The sequence below is a fragment of the Limanda limanda genome, chromosome 4 (genome assembly GCF_963576545.1).
Source record: "Limanda limanda chromosome 4, fLimLim1.1, whole genome shotgun sequence".
Lineage (NCBI taxonomy): Eukaryota > Metazoa > Chordata > Actinopteri > Pleuronectiformes > Pleuronectidae > Limanda > Limanda limanda.
Window position 1 is genome coordinate 30,886,110 of NC_083639.1, and position 20,783 is coordinate 30,906,892.

Consider the following 20,783-nt stretch of genomic DNA (forward strand, 5'->3'; position numbering starts at 1 on the left):
ATCACAGCATAACAATATATATTTATTTATACATCTGTATTTATTTATTTATCTGTGCAGGATTTATAAGATGTGGAGGAGTCTGGTCCTCAGGTGGATCCTCACCAGACTCCTCCTCCTCAGCCTGATGGGGGCGTGAGGAGGAGGAGCCTCTCATGACAGACAGTTGTGGAAAGTAACTGAGAACAGGAAGGAAATATTGTTCTTTTCACTCCGTTACTTTTGTCCGACAACACGAGTGAGTTTGCGATAAACGTTGGAAGAACGATGATCGAACCCTGAATCCAGTCTTGGATCATCTGGACTCAGGTTGTTTCTCTGAGCTCAAGCGACTTTAGAGTAGGGCTGCAACTAACGACTATTCTGATAATCGATTAGTCACTGATTATTGAAACGATTAATCGACTAATCGGATTATGAATTAAACAAATTCTCAATTGCTATTATTTAGCCAACAGCTTTTAAATTTAGCTTGAGGTTGTTCGAGGCATGTGATGACTGAAAATAAAGACAATAAAGATCGATACTTCATTAACAAAAATGTCTTTTAATAAACTTTGTTTCATATAAGGGTACTGTTGACACAAAAGCAAAGACAAATCTAGTTTTTGTCCATTTAAAAGCAAGGACAGGCAAATTAATTAATTTAAATTCAAGTTTTCCTTTTTACTGTGAACCAAGAACAGGCCAAGTGCTGATACTAAAAACAAATTAAAAATCAAGTATTCATTTTTCCAGTTAACAAAAAGGACAGGGAAAATAACAATAATAAAAACATCAACAAACGAAACTACAGTCTTCTTCGGATTAAATAATTGTGATTAAAAAAAGACGTTTGTCAGGCAATAGGATAACATTTCGCTTTTAAACTCGTTAAAAAAAAGTTTAAACCATATTTTTGTAATAGATTCTAGAATTCTGCGCACGGGTATAAATGTTTATATATAACATCTGACAGAGGCGAGTCCGATCGTCTCCGTTAAGAAGTCACACGTGACTCCTCCTCCTCACATGCGCGTGTCCTGCTGCCATGGAGAGCAGGTGCCGTACAGATACTGCATGTAGTTTTTTTCGGGCCATGTTAAGAGTGAAGTTCTCCCGAACTTGTCACTTCCTGGTGCGCAAGGCAGCGGACGCCGCTATTGGTCCATGTTTTGTCGCTGTTGCACATGCGCGACTTTCAGAGATAGGAAAGGAAGCGAGATGGACGAATCATCGACGAGTAAATTCGGCGACTATTTTTGTTGACAACGTTGCAGCCGCTACTGTAGAGTCACACGTGTGTCACATGATGAGACGAGCACACACAATAAACACAGGAGAGCAGAGGAGAGAGAGTCTGAGCGCAGGAGAGTCACGTAGTGTTTTCATGTTGGTGAGAGTTGTGTCTTTTGTCGTCCGTGTGGTCGTCGCCGGACGAGGTCGTGCATACCAAGGCGGGGGGGGGGGGCGGTAACTCATAGAGCCCCTGCAGTGGAGTCGGGGGGGACGAGTGCCTGGTTGCAGAAAAACAGCCATTCAGTGGGATGAATGCAGCTTTGTGGCTCCTGAATGCAGCTTCACCCCCCCCCGCTCACCCCCCCCCCCCCCCCCCCCCAGGGCCGAGGGCCGGCACGCAGTTCTCACACTCACACAGGACGCACACAGACAGGCAGAGAGAGAGAGAGAGACAGAGAGACAGAGAGAGAGAGAGAGAGAGAGAGAGAGAGAGAGAGAGAGAGAGAGAGAGAGAGAGAGAGAGACAGACAGAGAGAGAGAGAGAGACAGACAGGAAGGCAGAGAGAGAGAGACAGAGAGAGAGAGACAGACAGGAAGGCAGAGAGAGAGAGACAGAGAGACAGAGAGACAGAGAGACAGAGAGACAGAGAGACAGAGAGAGAGAGACAGACAGGAAGGCAGACAGAGAGAGAAAGACAGAGAGACAGAGAGAGAGAGACAGACAGGAAGACAGAGAGAGAGAGAGACAGGAAGACAGAGAGAGAGAGAGACAGAGAGACAGAGAGAGAGAGACAGACAGGAAGGCAGACAGAGAGAGAAAGACAGAGAGACAGAGAGAGAGAGACAGACAGGAAGACAGAGAGAGAGAGACAGAGAGACAGAGAGAGAGAGACAGGCAGACGGGTGGATGGATGGATGAACAGACGGATGAATTATGACACATCGCAGGCCCTTTATGAAATGCACGTGCTAAAGACTGTAAATGAAAGATGGACGACATCTCGAAAGTGAAGCCGAATCACCTGGACCGCCCCCTGGTGGCTGGCTACAGTATAGGTCACAAACTCGGCCTCCTCCACGTTAGCAGATGGGACATGAAGCAAACTAACAAAACAAAGTAGATGTTAAATAAATAGTTTGTTAAAGTTGTTTCTGTTATTTCAGCTCGTTCTTCTTCTCTGATGTTTGTTCAAGTGTTTCTGATCAGTTTGGGTTGAATCAGTTATTTGATGATGTCACGCTGACTCCTGATTGGTCGAGATCGGCTTCACTCCACGATCACGACTTTGACTCCAAAAGTCATCGGAGATATTTGAAGAGGAAGTTTTCTTTACGTCCTGAATCAAAGAGCAACAACACTCAGATCCACACGACACTGATGTCGACATTACTCTGAAACATTCCCGCGCTGAAGCTCAAACTAATTTATCGGACACGTTGTTTAAACAGACAAACTCAGACGACGCTAAATATTTTTCTAATGACACGAACAACACACAACAGGCCACACACACACGATGCAGTGGACGGACCCACTAACACAACGGACGACACACATGTGCTACACTATATTCCTCACACTGTGAAACTGGGTCAGAGTGAGAAGTGACAGATGAACTGAAGGATGCTCTTCTCTCTTCTCTGTCAAACACCTTTTCTTTTCTTTTCTTTTCTTTGTCACTTGTTTTTTTGTATCTGACCCATTTTCTCCCGAGCCGTCACTCGTGTGTCTCTGTTGTGTCCTCGTGTTCGGAGACAGACGCTGCCCCCTGGTGGACGCTCCTCCCGGATGATGGCGCAACCCATAGATAAAGACTAGATGTCTCGTTCGACGGAGCCGGACGTCCCCACATGGCGGCCATCTTGCTACAGGCGGCTCGCTCACCCATAACATTGTGTTGTAGTGGTACTTACTTTTTAAATAACCATAACTTGCTCAATTTTCAACCGATTTTGAAACGGTTTGGTTTGTTATAAACGTCAGAGATGTAGATATGACACTGCATAAATTATTCAATTTTTTAGAAAATTACATAATTATTCATAAGTATGCAGTGTCATATCTACATCTCTGACGTTTATAACAAACCAGACCGTTTCAAAATCGGTTGAAAATTGAGCAAGTTATAGTTATTTACCAACACAATGTTATGGGTGAGCGAGCTGCCTGCAGCAAGATGGCCGCCATGTGGGGACGTTCGTCTCCGTTGGCCGGCAACGCAAACAAGACATCTAGTCTTTATATATATATCTATGGCGCAACCTGCCAAACGTCTTTAAACGCTCTCTAACGACCCTCCCTGGCCCTGTCATTTATCCCCCCCCCCCCATCCGTCACATGTCACTTCTCGTCAGAGTCGTGGAAGCTGCTTCTTGCTTCTCTCTCTCTGACAGAATTCAGACGGATGATCGTCCCAACATGTGATTAATTAGCTTGATTGTCCAGATGCGTGTGAAACCAAACTGCAGGACGGAAGCTTTATGCAGATTTTATCCTCGGAGACGTTTTGTTTTCCTAAACTTTCTGATGCTCGAAGCTTTTCACACGTCGGAGGAATTCTGTTCCTGACGCTGCCGCTGGTAAACCGCTTAAAGTGGGAGGAGTCCTGAGGTCCTGCACGCTGCCATGTCCACATGGAGCTGTGGAGACTGACAGCAAATCAAGTTGATTGCTTCCATCCCTCCTTCGCTCCATCCCCCCCCCCCCCCCTCTCCTCAGGGTGCTCGGTCTTTTTAAATCTCATATCAAAGCAGCGAGTTAACGAGCTCACATCACAAAGACTCTCTTTGCTAATTTAGGTTTTTAAAAGTTTGTGTTTGTTGTATTTCACAGTAATTCTCTCATCTCCCCTGGTGACGTGGAAACAGGCTCCGCCTCCTCCTCTTCCTCCTCCTCCTCGTCCTCCTCCTCCTCTTCCTCCTCCTCCTCGTCCTCCTCCTCCTCCTCCTCTTCCTCCTCCTCGTCCTCCTCTTCCTCCTCCTCCTCCTCCTCGTCCTCCTCCTCCTCCTCCTCCTCCTCTTCCTCCTCCTCCTCCTTCTCCCTTGTCACAGATGCGACTGTTCTCTGATCTAATTCAGCCATTAAAATGAAATTACCACAATTAATTAGAAAGTATCAACCAGCCCTAAAGCTCCGAGTGGCTCGGTTCACGTTCTCTTCAGATTGTTCTTCTCGGTTCCTGAAGTAAAAATCACATCGTTCATCTTCTTTATAGAGATTTTGATTATCAGCCTGAATGTTTTAACCATCCAAGGTATAAAGAGATAAAGATTTGTGACATCACAATGACGAGGCAGTTTGTTCTGCACGACCGATAAAACGTGTTTCAGGAGCTTCAGTGTTTTCTGTGCCACAGACTTTGAACTGAACTTTTCAACATTCACACGAAAACTCTCCGAACACTTGAGTAAAGAAACGCTGAGTCATGTGTCTCGTATAATGTAACCTGGGAAATATCAGATCATGAACATTCTTCATGTGGAAATGTAAAAACTCTGTGAGTCCATTTCCACCCGTTGGCTCAAGTGAAGCTTCAGTGACCTGGAGCCTGAGTCCTGCACCACTGTGAGCTGAGCGGGACGTGAACAGTGTGTGTGTGTCAGTGTGTGTGAGTGTGTATGTGAGTGTGTTTGTGTGAGTCCTGTGAGACTCTCGTGAATCGGTCCTGACCCAGATCTGCAGCTTTAATCGTACAGCTTCTATAAAATAAAAGCTATTCTCAGGGGAGAGAAACATCTAATTGGAAACAAGGATCTCGTGTGTTTCCCCAGACGCTGGAATCTGAGCAGGTCCGATCTCTCGTCATGTGATTCAACAAAATACTTTAATGTTCTCGTAAAATATCAAGTACCAGAGAACGTCCATCTTTGATTCTCTGTAGAAACATGAAAATGCTGAAATGTGTCAAACAAAACACTTTCACGTTCTGACCTTATAAAGCGTGGAAAAATTGCCACGGTTACATTTAGTTGTTTGGTGACATCTGGTGGTTTTAGTTGGTTTGACGAGAGCAAAGCAGGAAGTCAGGTGACGTCGTGAAAGTCTCTCAGAAGGAGTTCGGGGGGGTTTTGAAGACGGATAAAAAAACAGATTGTTAACGTAATGACAGATGAGGAGCCGACGTTGTGTAGTTGTCGTGTTTCCAGCTGTGGATTACGTGTGTATGTGTGTACGCATATTTTCAACGTTAGATGCGTACGTGGGGAAGCAGTTTAGTCTCCGTGTCGACAGACTTCACCGTGGGGGCAGAGTGGGAGGAGCCACATTTAGAGCCCATGCAAACACGCCCGGACCACACGCCACCACAGCAGACTTCCATATGAATTATTCATCCTGTACGATTTGCTCATATTATGATTCACCATGAGAATAAGTTGTTCTCAAACACACACACACGGAGGAATCGGTGAAAGGAGAAATAAGGAACCCTCCTCCTGAGACTCGCTCACACTCGGGTTGTTAAGAAGCAGCTGGTTTGATTTGCTGAGGTGTAATCTAGTGTTGGTGGATCCTCGGTGAACGATGAGACGTCTGAACATCTCCAGGTTCTGCTGAGTCAGCGCCAGCGGGGGGGGGCGGTGCAGCTTGTTTACACAAACAATAACAAGCAGAGGCCGGGAAACACTGGAAAAACACACAACTCTGTGTTTTTCCATCCTCCCGTCGAGTTGTGTTAGTGTCACGTGTGAGGAGGCTTAGGGATTACGACCAGTGCTGCTGTCCGTGGTGCTGAAACACACCCGCTGGAGGAGAGAGGATTCCTCTCGTTCTCTCTCTCGTTCTCTCTCTCTCGTTCTCTCTCTCGTTCTCTCTCTCTCGTTCTCTCTCTTCAGCAACGAGCTCCGAGACGTCGTGTGTTTCTAACCTCGTCCACTGAAGCTGCTGAACCTTCAACATCTGTAGCATCACCGTGGAGATGAACCCTCAGGCCGACCTGAACATGAGGAACATGAGGAACATGAGGAACATGAGGAACATGAGGAACATGAGGAACATGAGGAACATGAGGAATATGAGGCTGCGTGTTAGCAGAAACACACGGCAGGTTTATTAATGAAGCACATTTCATACACAAGCGGCTTAAAATCAACACAGACATTAATTCAGAGTCAAAAATAAATTCAGAACAATTGTTTCAGTTAAATGGGTGAAGAGACTGAAACGGGTCAAATCTAAAAGAACGATACATCTGTACAAAAACTTTCAAAAAGTAAAATAATCGTAACAAAATGGGTAGAAATGGGTAAAATTAAAGATAGCAAAGAAATGAAATTAACTAAAAGTGATGGTATGAACTTAGATCTTGTAAAAGAGTTTCAGCCATCATTGATGATTAGTTTGTTTCTGATAACGAGAACCGATTGGGTAAATAAAACCTTCATCATGTATTTAAACAACTGCTCATGCTCTCTCGCGTGATGGTTCCTCTGATGCATTATGGGATTGTTCACGTCTCTGTTGTACGACTTTACAATCTGGGATATTGCCAAGTGGCTCCGGCTAACACACACCACAGGAAACCCTCTCGTCTTCCTCTCTGCTCTGAAACATTTGATTTGATCTGATTTGTGGGAAAAGGAATTTACAGTTTTAATCGTGTGAAACATATCAGAGGAATTTCTGATGTTTCAGAACATTTTTTATTCACATGAGCTTTTGGATCTAAGTGTTTGTTATTTTTTGCTCTTTTTCATGTCCATGTCTTAACAAGCCTCCTGCTCCAGTGCTGGTTTGTGTTGGTTTGTGTTGGTTTGTGTTGGTTTGTGTTGACGCAGCCGTGACTCTGTGTCTGAAGCTTTCATACGAGGCCTCAGGGAGAATCTTCTTTTTCTTTACTCTCCTTTCAGATTCGCTTTGGACTCGAGACTTTAATCTTCCTGTCGCTGTCTCTGGTCTTTATCTGACACCTCACCATCTCCTGATTCATCTCTGCAGCTGCGGTTTTAGATCTATATTCTAATTCTTCATTTAACACAACATCACAAACAAGAACAACCTTTAAAACCCTGTGGAAACAAACTGGTTTTTACTCATGAGCTGGAATTCTTCTGGGATCTTGACTCCTGAAGTTAAATCTTTTATTATCACGTTCATTTAACAATTTAGACAAAACACTGTGATGCTCAGACTGTCACTGGAGCAGGTTAACACACATTGAGTGACACACTTTTCTACATCCACCAAACGTGTTTGAAAGCCACTGGATAATGATCAGTCGCTCGCTCGCTGCTCTCCACGCCTCTCCTCTCTCTCTCTCTCTCGTCTGCTCCCTCCCTCCTCACCCCCCCGTGGTTCTGGTTTTTCGGGGACATGAGTCGGGCCCGGGCAGCCGAGTGCTTGTCGTCTTGTTAATAAGCTCAAAGAGGACGAGTCGTCGTTTCAACCAGGAGAGAGAGAGAGAGAGAGAGGGAGAAGAAACTCTGAAAGAGAATAGAGATCATGAAGTTTTAATTCTTGCGCTGCTCGGTCAGGGAAACTTTTTCCTTCCAGTGTGAAAAGTTCTGGTTTGGATGTGGGTTGAATCTCTATCTGGCAGTCAGCCTCTGAGCGTGTGTGTGTGTGTGTGTGTGTCTGTGTGCGTGTGTGTGTGTGTGTGTGTGTGTGTGTGTGTGTGTGTCTAATGTTCGTGCGTCTCAAGGGTCTTAAACACAACAGCGTTCTAGAGGAGAGTTCCGTTGTTGTTATGGTTACGTTCAGTTTCACTGGACACCCTGGCAAGACTGGTTCCACTATCGCCATAACAACGGTCCAACTTCTCAGCTTCCATGCAGTCGGGGGGGAAAGAGAATCCAAACAGTCGTGATCAAACTGAAAACACAAGAATAAAAACTGCTGAACAACAGATTCAAAATGACTGAGAATCTCAACGTGAATCTGTTCAGTTCCGGTGGAAAAGCTCAAGTTCCCAAAAGGAAATAATATCTCTTCATCTTAAAGCAACACGATGTGAGCAGCAGCGCCCCCTGCAGCCACAAGTGGGGATTCATTCTGTGGAGCTCCGAGTCAGAGCGATTAATCTGGGAACCGAACAGTGGATATTACCCATGATCCTCTGCTTCTGCCTCTGCGTTTGGAATTCTTCATGTTTTTAAAGATTTTCTGATGAATATTGGAGATAAACTCTGGTTTTTAATAACTTCTGAGTCTTTTGAACTGATCTCAGTTCAGCTTCACTCTCACCAGAGTCTGGGAACTATACCACAGGACGGCTTTTAGTTTTAAATAATCCACTGGGATCTGATTGGTGGAATCGGCCGATACGAAAGCTCCCGGTATCAGATCGGGATTGGGAACGGTATCTGAACATCTTTTATATAAAACTCTTATTTAACCTCAAGATGTGGAATAAACATTCTCATCTATGACCAACATCCCCATCCTCTCTCTCTCTCTCCTCACTTCGTTCTCTTCCCTCTCTTCCACCCCCCCCTCGCTCACCCTTTGTTTCCAGTCAGCTGTTCTCCACCGTTTCCTGACATGCGATCCCGACCTGTCTGTCTCTGAAGTTATTGATTCGTGATTAAAAAGCTCTGCAGTCCGAAGAGAGTTCAGCAGAGTCGCACTTTGACGAGATGTCAACAAATCCCTTCTCTGAAATGCATCGAGTCAGGAGCGTGATGAGTCAGCAGAACGGACACAGTAATACACACGTCAGATGTTACAAACTTTTACATTGAAGTGAATCTTCAGATTATTTAAATACGTAAATAAGGTAAAGAGCAAGTTTACATATTATTTTGTTCATGTGAGCTGAAAGTATATTTTTTATCAAACTAAACTTATGGTTCATTTAGTTTGTGTCCAATTTTATTTTTGTTTGTTTAAAAATGTTAAAAAACACCACTAAGTTGAAATTAACTTAGAATGAACCGTGCATGTTTTTGAGGCATATCAATAAACATAATAAACATAATAAACATAATTAACCAGAGTATCGTCTTCCATCAACTTTAAACCCAGGTGAGCGTGAGAGTTGACGTAAAAATAACATACGTGTAGTTCTTCATTTATTATATTGAGCCCGAAAACACAAATTAGGACCCGCCCACTTTGATTAAGACACGCCCATGTAGATCGATGAGAATGAAAAGGAAAAACTTTATTGATGTAGCACTTATAAAAACAAAGTAACAAAGTGCTTTTCATGACAAAATGATAAAAATCGATTAATAAAGGGGTTCTAATGTCAAGTAGCCCCGCCCACAGTTTCGACCAATCGTCTGTGGGAGACACTGAGGTGAAGGAATCATTCAAGTAATCTTTCTCATGCTCATCTCTTAAAAATAAAAAGTCCAAATGTCAACACAAATCTTAGTTTCGTACTTTCAGTTTAGTTGATGAAATATCTCTGGGACAGATGACCCCTGACCCCCCCCCCCCCGCCCACTCCTCTTCTCTCCCAGTGACTCACACTCGTCTCCAGTATGAAACCACAGCTGTGTGTTAATGAGGCTGGATCTCAAGGTGAGAATCTCTCTCTCCGGCTCCGGAGGAGAGAGGAACGTTTAACGCCTCCTCATTTACTTTGAATTTACTCCCAAGCTGCAGAGGGACGAGTGCTTCTGTCGTTTCTCTGACTGTGTCCCCCCCCCCCCTCTCCACTGTGCACGGGGGGGGGGGGGGCAGACAAATGGTGGGTGACACCGCAGGCGGGGGGGCAGAAACCCTCGGCCCAATTATCTTTGTGATTCCCTGAGTTCCTTTAGCCTCTTTTTCACTCCGTCTCCTTCTTCTACCTCCGAGTTCTTTTCTTTTACTTTCTCATCCAACCCCCCCCCCCCTCTCCTCCTCTCTTCCATCTATCCATCTCTCACTTAGTCTAATGAATATTTCACATGGAAAGTCTATTTGTAGATGTGACATCTTTGCTCGGGTCCATCCATCAAGCTCCAGTTCCTCGTCTGCACGTTTTCTTCGGTTGTTTTCAGATTGAGTTTGAGTTTCACGTCACTTTCAGTCTTCATCACTTCTGAGGACGAAGACGTTTTCTCTCTCGTCACTGATGCACGAGCCAGGATTTGCACTAATTCGTTTTTTTTTCACAAATCAACTTTTATCAATGTTTTAATGTCACAGAAGAGAAACTCACCTGCTGATCTCATTTGATGTAATGATTTAATTGAATCTATCATTACCTTTTCTCCTCAGGATCCTCTCTTTACTCTGCAGCCGTTTTTAAATTCATGACATGAGCTCAGATAAGAAACTTTTATTTTTTTAGTAGAACCCTTTCCTCCCGTGTGTAGATCACACAAGCTCGGCCTGAGTTTACCATCTGTTCTACTGGTTATTGAGAAGATGTAACTGGTGTAATCGGTGGTTCATGATCTAGGACTACACTAGGTTACTGTACTTGGTTACTATACTAGGTTACTACACTAGGTTACTACACTAGGTTACTATACTAGGTTACTACACTAGGTTACTATACTAGGTTATTGCACTTCGTTACTACACTAGGTTACTATACTAGGTTACTATACTAGGTTACTATACTAGGTTATTACACTAGGTTACTATACTAGGTTAATACACTAGGTTAATACATTAGGTTACTACACTAGGTTACTATACTAGGTTACTACACAAGGTCACTATACTAGGTTAGTACACTAGGTTACTATACCAAGTTATTGCACTAGGTTACTACACTAAGTTATTGCACTTGGTTACTACACTAAGTTATTACACTAGGTTACTACACTAGGTTACTACACTAAGTTACTACACTAAGTTACTACATTCAATTACTACACTAAGTTATTAACCTAGGTTACTATACTAAAAAAGGAAACGTTAAAATCCATCCATATGGTTTTTGCATAGGGAAATATGCATTAATATAGAAAGTCAATGGTAGTGTAGTCATGATCTAGGACTACACTAGGTTACTTTACTTGGTTACTATACTAGGTTACTACACTAGGTTACTACACTAGGTTACTGTACTTGGTTACTATACTAGGTTACTACACTAGGTTACTACACTAGGTTACTATACTAGGTTACTACACTAGGTTACTCTACTAGGTTATTGCACTTCGTTACTACACTAGGTTACTATACTAGGTTACTATACTAGGTTATTACACTAGGTTACTATACTAGGTTAATACACTAGGTTAATACATTAGGTTACTACACTAGGTTACTATACTAGGTTACTACACAAGGTCACTATACTAGGTTACTACACTAGGTTACTATACCAAGTTATTGCACTAGGTTACTACACTAAGTTATTGCACTTGGTTACTACACTAAGTTATTACACTAGGTTACTACACTAGGTTACTACACTAAGTTACTACATTCAATTACTACACTAAGTTATTAACCTAGGTTACTATACTAGGTTACTACACCAAGCTACTACACTACACACTATATGAAACACTATACAAACCGAAACACCGAAACACAAAAACGACAGTACATTAAAAAACTATATAAAAACAAGGTTCAATTCAAGAAAAAGCAGGAAGTCATTGGAAAGGATAATCTGCAATGGATTCTGGGATATGTAGTTCCTTCATTCTTTTACCTTTGACTTTATTTTCCGTTTTTTCCGATATTTATTTGCTCTGAATCAGATGTTTTATGGTCGACCTGATTCCAGGATTAAATCTGAAGACTGGACGCTCGCTGTTGATCTGATCACAACCGGGTCACAGCATCAACAGCTTGGTTTCTACGTTCAGGTGCTGCTGACTTTCTGAGTAAATCCAGTTTGTTGGAGCTTTTCTTTTCTTCAACCTGGAGGCGAATGTCAGACTGAAATGAAAAACAAGATTCTTTTTTTTATTCCTCCCTCACTTTCCCTCTGTGGCAGCGCCGGTCACAACAGACGTTTAAAATCCAGCTTCGTCTAAAACGATGGTTCAGATGAAACTGCTTCTAACCAACATCTCATCGGTCTGTGTGTGTGTGTGTGTGTGTGTGTGTGTGTGTGTGTGTTTGTGTGACACCATGAACCTCCAGCGCTCGGAGCTCCCCCCCCTTTAACCTATAAAAGCTCATTCATCCCACTGGCTGCTCATTCACTCACATAAATTGGATCGCAGACTTGAATGCAGCTTGACCATGAGTTTAGGTCGACTGAAGCTGTGTGTGTGTGTGTGTGTGTGTGTGTGTGTGTGTGTGTGTGTGTGTGTGTGTGTGTGTGTGTGTGTGTGTGTGTGTGTGTGTGTGTGTGTGTGTGTGTGTGTGTGTGTGTGTGTGTACTTGTGAGTAAATGCTAGCAGATTTTCATGTTTGTTTGAGCACATGTATGTGTGTGTTTGTGTGTGTGTGTGTTTGTGTTTCCTCTCAAGTCACAAAAAAAGAGATTGGACCTGGGAGACGCTGCTGATGAAATCATAAGAAACATTTGTGTGTTTCACAGTTTTCAGAACAAAAGATAAATATTAGCTTTGCTTCTTCTCCGTTTTCCTCTTTTCTTCTCATTTGAAATCACTTTGTTTTTCTCTCTGAGCCTCAGACGTCGTCTCCAGGACGTTTCACAGGATAATGCAAACAATTATCTAATGTAGGCACTAAACATTTTAAATAGTTATTCTATTGCTATGATGCCTGCTTGTTTTACTGTGCTTTGACTTACAAATAATCTATCTGATGATTTAGTTTGGTCCATGACCAATCTGCTAACATGGAGGAGGCAGGTTTATGAGCTGGGACGTTCAAGATGCTTTGGCTTCACATTCAGAGTGATGACTTTATTTTACTGTAAATTAAATACATCACTGCGTCCGCCCACTGGATCAAAGCGACGCCAACTTTTGACCAATCCAGAGTCAGTCTCAGCTGTCAATCAAGACAGATGTACCAAACCTACAAATGACACTTTGTAGAGTTTGTCTGGACTGATTGTGTGTTTACTGTTAATTCATCAGTGTGTGGATCAATTCACTTTGTGTTCATGTCTGAATATCTGTGTGTGTGTGTGTGTGTGTGTGTGTGTGTGTGTGTGTGTGTGTGTGTGTGTGTGTGTGTGTGGTAGCTGCAGGCGTCCATGCAGACAACATCTCATTGAATTACTCTGATGTGCTGGTAATGGGCCTCGCTGAGTGGTGGGGGGGGGGGCGAGGGTCCAGGAACAAGCCCGAGGTCAACGTGCCGCTCTGCAGCCGACAGGTTTCACAGCGTGGAGGTCACATGGGTTTACAGCATCATCACAGAGAGCTGATGGAGAAAGCTTTGTCTGAAATAGATGTTAGAGGAGGGGGACTCTGTGAGTGAGGTGGAGAGAGAGAGAGAGAGAGAGAGAGAGAGAGAGAGAGAGGCACCTGGGAGACTAGGGGTGTCGCGATACCAAAAATTCAGTAGTAGGTGCCAATTGCAGTAAAATAACACGATTCTCGATGCCAATTTCGATACCACGGTAAAAAAAAGGTTTTTCCAAGATTCCAAAAGTGCATTCTTTGGATGTTGTTAATGTCATATACGATAGTTTAATGTGCTTGCGCATATACTGTGTGTTATACGGTACTTGCGGACGCACATGAGTGACGCATTGTTGTGAGACAGGTTATGCATTAAAGCGAGTTTAGCACTGATTTACAGTTAATATTGAATCTGAACTCACCTTGAATTCTTTAAACAAATCCGGATGACGGTCTTTCAGGTGCTTTGCTAAATTGGAAGTATTACCTCCCTTGGTCTGAAGACCACGGTAGCATCGTTAGCATCGTTAGCATAATGGCTTCTGCGGATTAATGATAACGCCACGGGCATCCGCCTCAAACGCAAAGTACTTCCATACACGACTCTTTTCATCAACAAGTCGAGGTGGGGAGATCGCTGCAGCCGCAGTTGCCATCTTGGTTTTCTGAATGAAAACGTCGACTTGCGCAGCACCGATGCTAATGCTAAGTTGCTAACAGCTGGCATCGGCGCTCACGGTGCTTCAGAAAATGGGCATCGGCGGCGTTTTGTTATCTTAGAATCAACAGGTATCGTAAGTATCGGTTCTCGTGACATCCCTATCGGAGACACAAGCTGCTTTCAGACCTGAAGTGTTCTGCATGTGAACACGTCAAACCCAAAATCCCCTCAACCAATCACAGCACACCTAAAGGCCAACAGGGCTAGAAGAGAGAAGCTCACGGAAACTCACTCTCAGTCACTCAAGCAGAACGTTTCTGACTCAGAGGAACCATAACAAGTTGTTTTTCTACAGAGTTTTTGTGTCGGTAGAGACGCCAGATACCAAATTAACGTGTAGAAGCTACAGAAGTGGAATTTCCATAATACGTCCCCTTAAGTGGATTTCATAGGTGTTCCAAAAAATGTTAAACTACAGATAAAAACACAGAATATTAGAAACCAGCCACGGAGCTGGACGGCATCAGTTGAAGCGTGTGTCTCTCTCTCCCGCGTGGCACCAGTTGTTGCATGTGAGCGAGAGGAAGCGTAGGAGAGGAGCCGGGAGACTGGGTCAGAATTAACATCAATTAACATAAATTATAGACCTGAGCTTTAAATGTTTTATCAGCCTCTTCTCTTCTCTGCACGTCACCAGTTACTCTCTCTCTCCGTCTTCATCCCCCCCCCTCACTCACTCTCCTCTGACCATCGCTCTGTCACTTTCTTCCTCTCTCTCTCTCTCTCTCTCTCTCTCTCTCTCTGACCCCATCACACACTCCTTCTCACCCCCCCATCCCCCTATCTAATTCCAGTTGATGGACTGATGGACATTTACATTGACCTGGTTAGGCCTCTGTGGCAGTAATGGCTGTGAGTGTGTGTGTCTGTGTGTGTGTGTGTGTGTGTGTGTGTGTGTGAGACTTATATCACTTAAGGATGTGAGTGCTTTTATATGTAGATTTTGCGTTATATATATATGTGTGTTTAAATCTAATCGGTGTCAGTCGCCTCTCTGCACTTTCACACACCCTCGTCTTCATCAGTCACTCAGAGCAACAGGATTATAAAACAGCAGGAACCTGAGAGAGTCGGACCAGAATGCACTGCTCTCCCTGGTGCCCTCATTACCCAGAGTGCAACACTGTCAGCTGGGATGCTGCCTGTAGTCTCTCTGTCTGATTTGTCGTCTTCAACCTCAACCTCACTTTATTAATAACAATTGATGAACTCTTTACTCTGTTATTACCTCTCGTTTGAGTACAACACATTCTAATGAAGTTACTCTTACTCAACTAAGTACTTTTACCTGTACTTGAATGATTATAATTATAAAGTAACAATACTTTTACCTGAGTACTGTTTCTGCTGACTCTCCCCATCGCTGCACGTTAGCATGTTGTTAGCTTCACGAGCTAAGTTAGCTCAGGTACGTCAGTCTGAGCTGCTGATCAACATTTAGCCTCTAACGTAGAAGCTGAATCTTCATCATCTTCGTTTCAGCTTCTATGTTTTAATGATTTTTGTCATCAAGCTCATTAATATCAGGTGTTTTTATGAGTGAATATTCATGTTAATTACTTCAACAACACAAACACACGAGGGCTCAACAACTTTCTGTGACTTGTTGGGACGTGCATGGACTCACACACACACACACACACACACACATACACACACGCCTCAGACGTTCAGATCCTCACGCTCTGATGACGTGTGGATGAAATGAAATCTCGTTCATGCTGACGTGATTTCCCACGTTGACACGCAACCTCCACACACACCCACCCACACACACACATACACACACACACACACACACGTGCTTCTCTGGTCTTTACACACGGACTCACATGTTGTTGTGAGGTCTTTTTTTAGACTTGCGTGACAGAGTGTTTTCCACGTATCAGTGCTGCAGGCGTCAAGGTGCATCCAACCTCACTCTACTGTTCCTGTGAGACAGAGAGACAGAGAGGAGGATTCTGGGTAATGCATGTGAGTTATAACTCCATGTTGATGTGGACTGGATTGCAGACTGGATCTTCAAGAGTAACTCAACTGAAATATCGTCAAACAGCTGCTGAAATCATGTGGATTATTGTGATGAGAACATCCAGAGGTTTTAAAGAGACAGATATCACGTGTGCACAGAAACTTTACAACTGAAGACCAGTTTCTATCGTTGAGACTCGATCTTCTCTGAAACTTCTTAAGAGATGAACATCCTCGGGGGGGTTTACAGTCTCCAGCCTTTTATTTTATTTGGTCTTTTAGCAAATTATTGGTTAATTATTAAGTGGAGGATCTACACCAGCACCGTGCACATCTGGATCTTTCACGATATGTCCTTGTGCACTGGTTTGAGTTTTTTGTTACACAATCTGTTCTGCAGCTGCTGTAGCACAGTGGCCCAAGAAGGATTTCCCTATGGGGACAATAAACTATATTTGATTGATCTGATTGATTAAGATCACACACACACACACACACACAGACACACACACACACACACAGTGAGGGGGAGGAAGACGTTTTCTGAAATAGTTTTTCTAACTTTTCCCGTTAGAGTCTTCGAGTGTTGACTGTGTGTTGCAGTCGCTGCTCAGAGCCGCTGACTGTCACAGGATTTAAAATAGAGAAATTAATGACACACAAAATTGGAGTAGATTATTTTGTCAGTCAGATTTCCATCAGGCCGACGTGCGTGTGTCAAACTGAACAGTAAATCATTCATATACCAGCTCTCGGAGGTAAAACCTTTTATTTTGAAGGGTCCGGTTCCTGGATGACGGATCTGGGCCGGGCTCTGACTCCACAGTGACCGCTAAGCTAGCTGCTCGCAATCAATGAGATGTGCAACCTGACACCCATCCATTCCCAGAAGAAGAGTGGGGCAGCTGCAGCGGCTCGGGGGAGGAAGGGCGACGGGAAGGTGACATCACCGAGTGGAGCTGACTCAGCTTCTTCTCTCCGGGATGAGACCAGCAGATAGTAAACCTGAACAATCCTCTACAGAACGTAGACGGCTCAGGAGAGGAGAAGATCAGATACACACTCACAGTGTTGATGTTAGACAAACACACACACAGAGGAGGAAGAGGAGGAGGAGGAGGAGGGTTTATATACATACAGTGTCATCTTTAAGAATCCACTCACACGATGATGAAGATTAACAGTTGAGGAGGAATCATCTTCACCTCTGCAGTTTGCAAATAAGAGCTTGTTGTGCAATAATGGTTAGGAATGATACCATAAGCTAGTGTGCCTTTAGGCGTTCAATACATTTGGTTATCAAAAATAAAAAATAAAACATTAATATTTAAAATATTAATATTAAATCATAACTTTAGTTTGACTAAGTTCTCGCGGGGCACCACCCTTCACAGAAGGGAAACGATAGCCAATTTATTGATTAAGATCAGTCTCATTTAGATCTAGTTCAATTAGAAATCTTAATATTTACTATTAAAGATTATATAATGGACTCTATAAACAGTTAAGGTTTATAGAGTTCTTGACAGTGTAGAGGTTGGCAAAATTCACTTATGCAACATTAATGAAAGGACAAGGTTAAAAAAACAAAACATTTATTATAAACATAATAAGTATAAAAACACCAATTACTAATCAAAATACTAACTAACAAAGATGTGTGTGTGAGTGTGTGTGTGTGTGTGTGTGAGAGGGGATCTCTGGTAGTTAAACAAAAAGTCACACCTTCCTGTGATCTTTAAGATGGTCTCTAAGATAGCAAACCCCCCCCCCTCCTTCTGGTCGGGGGACGTAGTTAAGTAGGTGAAGAGCTATGCGGTGTCTGTGAAAATGCTAATCAGAAAATGGCAGGGTCGGCATCGGCGAGTGGAGGAATCCGGTTCCTCCACTCGCCGATGCAGGAGGAAAGGCCAGCGGCCTGCTGTCCTTGGTGGTGATCGGTGGAGAAGAGCGCTGCTGGAGCAGCCGTCGGCCCTCCGAGGGATTGGAGAAAGAGAGAGAGTTTGGGGAGGCCTGCTCTTAAATAGGCCCAGTGACCCCCAGGTCATATGACCAGAGTAACCAATTGGAGTTGATCTTGGGTGGCTCTTGGCACCTAGGTGTGACTTTGCTGAAACAAAATGAACCTGTAGCCTCCTGGGAGACGGAGTTATTTGACCTTCTCAGGACAAAGAGAACACGTTGCACTCTGGGAGATTGAGTTTTCTCCAGCACATGCGGCTTTCTCAGGACAAAGGACATGTGCTTTCAGGTTTTGACTACCCATACAGGCCTGAAAGAGAGGCCTGCTTTTTGCAAAAAACCATGTCCCAACAAGCTCGTGAGCTTTTGGTGGATCCAGGAATCTTTTTCACGTCTTAATTCAAAGATCTTGATCCATCAACGCACTTAAAGGATTGATGTCTACGAGTGTGTGAACTTCGGGCCTGGCAGAGCGACGTGATCTCTGAGGGACGTTTTGGTGAAACGTGATGATTGACAGCTGAGGTCGACTTGTTATTGGTCGAGTTGTAAATAGGCGGGACCTTGATTCTGCTCCGCCTACCAGATCTCTGCCGGCTCCATCGAACACTGTGACGTGTTTTACAGGAAGAGAAAAGACGTAAAAATAGAAATGATTTCATCACAAGAGATTAACGACGAGTCAACACAGAGACACGGGATTAAAAGTGGATTGTTCATGTCGTCACCATCGGGTCCATTCTTCATTAGAAACACAGATTACAGAGGCTGGAGTTCTCCTGCAGAGACCGAAGGTTCAAACCCAAGCCTCAGCTCCTCTGATGAGAGGATGAGGGAGAAACAGAGAAACTCTCGGGTTCATGAGGGAGAGTTTTCAAAGTCACACAATAACTAAACAAAGAGCCAAGTTCAGTAGAAGCTGAGGAGAGAGCTGCAGACAGGTGGTGCACAGTGTGTGTGTGTGTGTGTTTGTGTGTCTGTGTGTGTGTGTGATCTGTGTGTAGTGGTGTGTATCTTCAGACCTCAGATCACCCAGGGAGACGACATGTATCAGGATTTCAGATTTTCTTTTTATCTTATATTATTTCCCTCTGGCTTCTTTGTCATCACAGAACAACCAGTGCTCGTAACTTCGAGATCAAATTCTTAATTTATCTTATTACATCATTTTTTGTACAAGTTAATTATAATTGGTCATTGACTGTTTTCTAACAATCGTAGACTTGATACCAAACATCTGGGCTTGAACTGCCTCTGTGGAGCTGCTGCATCTCACCAGGCCAAGATGTGGAGGCAGCTTTGCACACACACACACACACACACACACACACACACACACACACACATACACACACACACACACACAGCCGGGTGTTTCCCCGTGGCAGCGTTTCTCTGCTCTGCTCATTAATGACTTAATGTGTTGATTGATTGTTGCAGACGAAGCTGCCAAGAGTCGATTACTTCAGACGCTAACGTAATAACTTAAACACTTTAAGTGTTGGACCGAAGTCAAAGCGAACGAGTGCTCCAGCTCAGAAACTATTTCTTCAGAGAGAATCAGCAAATGAGTTCCGACAGGAGACAAATCTGTTTCTGATAAAAAGGTCTCGCGCTGATTAATCGAGTGTTTAGGAGAAATCGTTCAGATTCAGCAGGTAAAACGTGAGGAAACTTAATTGGAAAGTATAAAGGACGGAGTAAGTGACGGTTTAGGACACTTTCATATTTAACATCTCTCACACACAACAAGCTTGAGTTATAACTTAATAACTTTATGTGTTTATTCAGACGTCAGCCTCAGAAAGGCCTCCGACAGAGAAATGCTGATCCAACGTCTTTAAGTGTAAAAGTATCTCTCAGATAAAACTGCAGTTTTCTTCTGCTCCTGAACTTCCATTGGTTCTGTCTGTAGAGCAGCGGACAGGAAGTGATATCTGATTGTGTAGCTCCACTTTTGTTGCAGAATAAAACACAAACAATCTTATAAATTCAAGTTTTTTAAACACATTTTTTTCTGTCATACCTTAATTTGTGCAATTTTCTTTTTTATACTAATATATAATCTGCACTATCATTTTAAACATGTTTTGTTTTTTTTGTCCTGTAATAATTGTTTGTGGTTTTCCTTTGAGTCATTATTGGTTTCTATAGCTAGAAACATAACTTAACAAAATTAAAAACCACATGGAAACAAAGATTATTGTCAAACTTGTGGAGTTGATGATCATCCATCAATCAGGGTGAGAAGCATCCAGTTTGTATATGTTAAATAAGTTCATGGAATCTTTATCGGGAAAAATGGTTTCAGAACGTTTCTATTTGTTTATGAAGAGCGAGAGAGTAATGGGACAGAGTTCGTCTAACCAGTGATAGTCTACCTAGAGACAGAGTGGGACTGGGATTACACACACACACACACACACACACACACACACACACACACACACACACGTCCTGCAGCAGTAGTGCAGAGTGCTGTTGGGTGATAAATGTGTTTTTAAGCCGGTATAATGGAAGCTTAGCCCAGTGCTCCACTTTCAGAGCAGGAGCAGAGAGCTCGGCCATCTGGACCCTGGTTCAGTCTAATGCTGGTGCACGGGGGGGGGGGGGGAGGAAACACACGTTTGTTCTGCTGCAAACAGAAAAGAAAGGAGGGAGCAGTTAGCTACACAAACACACACTTTCTACTTCAACTGCCAGTGTGAGGATCCATGTTGATCTGTTTCCCCAGCACGAGACAGACAAA